The sequence below is a fragment of the Sprattus sprattus genome, assembly GCF_963457725.1.
Source record: "Sprattus sprattus genome assembly, chromosome: 13".
Lineage (NCBI taxonomy): Eukaryota > Metazoa > Chordata > Actinopteri > Clupeiformes > Clupeidae > Sprattus > Sprattus sprattus.
This window is the reverse complement of record NC_137911.1, coordinates 17,517,280-17,522,074: the sequence shown is the minus strand read 5'-3', so window position 1 is coordinate 17,522,074 and position 4,795 is coordinate 17,517,280.

Sequence of the window (4,795 nt, the reverse complement as noted above, 5' to 3'; positions counted from 1 at the left end):
TACTAATGGAAGAAAACGTTTGATGCTGTGTTTGTGAGTAACTTATGACAGATTCAGTTATTTGTGTATGCGATTTGAAATTACATTTGAAATCAGTATGACACACATCTAAACTTGTACCCTTCACATCTGCTGGTTTCTATTTTGTTCAGATTTAGTTTCATTAATTCAGTTAGCAGAACCCCTTGTCTGAAGTGGAGTTCCCAACCAGTCTGATTGTCTATGTGAATACCCCCACATGAACCTGACCAAACCCCACAACATTTTGTACTAAAGTCTGAATGGAGAATTGACTAAGTCACATAATCACATATGTAATTCTATCTAAATTACAGTAATTGGTCAACATTTTATAATTTTTGGAAGTCTTTCACAAAATGCTTTTAAGAAAGTGAAGTCTATCCTCTTGGTAATACTGTGTCCTTGCAAGTTCATTCAGTATAGTAAATGCTTTAATTACTGTAATGTCATGACTATGTATCTCTATTGCATATGTTCAGATAAATTATGTCACTCGCTTCTTACCCTCCAGGATTTAGATGTGTGTGTGTGTGACAGAGAGAGACAAGGTGTGTGTGTGTGTTTGTATGTTTGTGTGTACGTTTAACGTACAATGCCCATTCTTTTGTGGACCTACCACAATGGACCTACCCCTCATCCATCGCCAGTCAAGACAGACCAATATACCCCTAGACAGAATTATCAGTTCTTCTTAAACCTCCTTATCTTTCGGCAATGACGTGAGGAGACCTAAAGCATAGAAACAGCCTTGTGTGGCACTGAAGTAATAAAAACTTGGTTTTCTCACGCCCAGGCTTCTTCTAAGTTTAAGCCCTGAGGGTGAGCTGGCTGCACAGGGCCCACTGGTCTGCACTGGGAGAGAAGTTTCTGAGGAAGAGTGTAACAGAGGGCAGCAGGTTAGTGTATAGCATTGTTAACATCCCGAATAATGCCCTATATGAATGCTCTGGGCATTAGCCTCATGGTATTATGGCTGATGCCCTCGATCCCCATGCTGAAGGTCTAGAGTTCATACCCCGTAGTGGTTACAGAGGATTTAGAGTTGCTCACCTCTGGGTTTGTCCTGAAAGCCCTCTGAAAGGTATCAGTTATTATTATCAGTTGTTTTATATTTATTCATTTGTTGTAGTATAATTTCGTAACATTTTTTTCTTTGGATACACATGATGGCTTTCAAAATGCAAACGCTACATTACTTATTACAAACAAAACATCCATTGGAGTTTATGACTTCATTTTAGTGTGTCTGGAAGCCCTGAGAAGCCAGTGGATTGTCCCCAGTGTGTGAAGACATGCAAGGAATGGATGTAATCTTGTGTTGTGTGGTCATGGTAACCTGATACTTCCACAGCCTGGCTGGGCTGCTGGGTGCACCTGTTGTGGATGAGGCAGACCACAGAGAAGGAGGAGAAGACGAAGAAGCAGAAAACAGACTCTGTTTGTATTATTTCTCTCTGGCTGCTGGGACAGGAAATGCGTTGTGTTGTGCCGTTTTTGAGAGAAGCAAAAGTGTGGTAAAGAGGGCAATAGTAAGTTAAACGTTTCCCCCCGGCGCTGTGCAATGCTTTTGACAAATCTAATCAAAGCTTAGCTGCTCAAAAAATGTCCTTGAGGTCTTTTCCTTTTGTTGTTCTTTTTTTCATGTTTCCTAACCTGTTTCCGATGACCATAGCCTGACTCACTCAGAAAGGCATTATTCAAATAATCCGGGGCTAAATGAAACCAGCAGGCATCCTGAGGCCCCTGGGATACGCTGAGGCTAATTAGGATCGACATCGCTGCTTCGCCACCCCACGCTCTCTCTCCGGGCTCACGGCGGAGGGGACCTATGAATCGACCATAAACACAATTCCCTTCCCTTCCCTTCCGATGGACAGAAATCCGCAACAGCTGCCAATGGAATTGGGGGTCACAGCCTTGGGGCTTGGAGTTCAACAAGCAGACACAAACCACAATGTGCATAAATTCATGCTGCATATATTCCACAAGGACACATGGCAGGGCAGCACACAGGCGTGCACATGTACATTTATCTCTGAACGTGCATCACGGTGGGCTTGTGGACCATTTCATATTTCAGCGCAAAGTGAAATATTAAACTGATTTCAGTTATTTCGGTGCGTTTCGGTTTTACTAATGAGAGTCAGCCACGGGAATGGAAACAGCATCTAAGGCCATGACTTTCTTTGGGATGTTGTTAATTAGGGCATTTAACCAACCAGCTCATCTGGTGATTTCCCTCCAGATATGCAGCGAGAGATAGTCAGATGCTGGGTCAGGTAAAGCTGGCAGTGAGATGGCATTGGATGGACACACACAGACATACACACAGAAATGTGCACATACACACACACACACACACACACACTCTCACACACACACAAACGTGTACCCCCACACACACACACACACACCTGTACACACACACACACACACACACACATGTGCGCATACGCAAACACTCTCATGCGTGCCCACACACACACAGCCCTTTTTGTGAGGGTCGCAGGACAGAGCCCTGGTGGGCCCTGGCCCAAGGCCTGCCCGCTGTCTGAGAGAGGGGTGCTGTTTGTGCCTCTCCTGGGGACCGGGCCGCAGGAAACCTGTGATTCCTGTTGATCTGGGACGGCAAGCAGGGGCAGAAACCACCAAGCGCTGGCGGCCAGCCACTGGCAGCCAGCCACCATCAATGCACATAGATGCTCTTTCATGACCGGACCAGCACAGAGCAACGCTTCTTCCTGCGTAACCTTGGACTAGGGCAGAGTGAGGGGCATTATGAGTGGTTGAAGGTGGGTTCAGTTGGGGTATGGAGACTGGGCTGGGGCTGTCTTGGGGGGGACGGGGGTTCAGTTGGGGTGTGGAGACCGGGGTGGGGGTGTCATGGAGGACATACTAAGTGCACTGTGTGCCTAAAGGAGCGATGACGTTTGTGGAGCCATTAAGGGGAGCCGTCAGAGGGACTTAAAAAGATAAGCATGTAAAACCACCTCAGAGGACAACCACTGGGGATTAAGAGTGATAAATGATCTTCCCATGTACGTATATAAACACACACACACACACACAATTTCTGACGCAAATTCACATTTACAAATTGCAATACACATGCGGACAGATTGCACATACACAAGCACACACACACACACACACACACACACACATTTGCACACATACTCACACACACACAGACATGCCTGCAGGTAGACAAAATGCACACACACACACATGCAAAGAGACATACACCTACTGTATACACACATTCATGTATCTTCATGAAGCCTACAAACACAACAGCACAGAGACACATTAAACACTTATCCCACCCCATCTCATCCCATAAAGACTCTGTCACTGTCAGGTCGCCTAACTATTACGAGTCTCCAGGCTGCATCAGTTCGCGAGGTGACCCTCGCAGGAGGAGCTGTAATTTGAAATGAATTACTCCAAGGCGCTCAGTCGGCAGCTGATTTCTTTTATTCCGTCTCCGTGGAGCAGGCCAACATCTGGCGACATCTCTCACAGTGTGCGGATCTGGCTTGCATGTGTTTGGCCCGACTCTCCGCACTCCATTTAGTTTGTGTCCCTTATGAATAAGTAATGTCCTGTCATTACCCAGGATGCAGCTGGGCACGGACCGAGACCAAATCAGTGCCGAATCCGCTCTGCGGTTGGCTGCTCTTTTTAAAGCGGGCTTCATGTTGGGCTCTGGCCCATGCAGATGTCCTGTGGAAATTACCTCAATTAAGTAACTGCCTGTGCACTCTGCTCTGCTCTATGCTACGCTCTTGAGGAGTGCTGTTGACTTGATGAATTAGTCATCAAGTGCTGTAGTTTTCAGAGCCAGGGGGACAAAAGGACATTCATGGACTCCATCCGTGTTCCGTGGGGGCACCTGCCACAGCCGAAGCGTACCTCACACATTACAATTAAAGGCTATTTACTCCTCCATCATCTAGGAGGGAATTCCCACTGGACTTTTATAAAGAAAAGTGTGTGCACTGGAAACGCGCATTTCCATTCATGGATAGAGGGAGCACTGGCCAAATACTTCACCAACATACATATCTGACGACTGGATAAAAGGGTTAAAGGTAGGGCCTGCATAGGGATTGAATAGAACATCTACCAAACATGCCACATCATTGAAAGAGATGGATTGTTCTAGTCTCTCGATAAATGGCAGCCACCTTGGAAAGCAAGCTTGTCATCGCCTAACCCCAGTGATGCCCGCAGTGTGTACCTGAGGTATCCAAAGAGGCTGCTGGTGGGTGCAGCAGAGCTCTGCCAGGCACCAGGCGTGAGAACGTGTTTGTGCAGAGAGTTTGCTTCTGGACGTCTCGCGGCATGCCAGGGAATAAATTATATCAGTTCTGGGAAGCGACTCTCCTGCAAACAAACAGCGGAGTGCTAATGGATGGAACACTTCACACCCAGAGAGCCCGCCTGATGTATGAGGCCTGTGTTAACTGCTGATTAGTGGCTTAGTGGTGGTTTCAGGCAGAAGCACATATGGTCTCAAAAAATGTCTTCCTGTGTCACGATGATTGGATCGTGGTATTTGTTTATTAGAGTAATGCTGTGGAAGATTATAATAGGGATGTCTAAATACTGCATCCCTCAATGTTTGAGGCAGAAATTAAATACGTAAAAAAAAGGTTTACTTTCATGTGGAGGGGCCTACATGAGGTAAAAATCCAATGTCAGCAAGAAGTATAAAGTATCAGAAATGAGTTGTTCATGGAAGTTGGCAGCACGAGACAAAGCAGGCGCT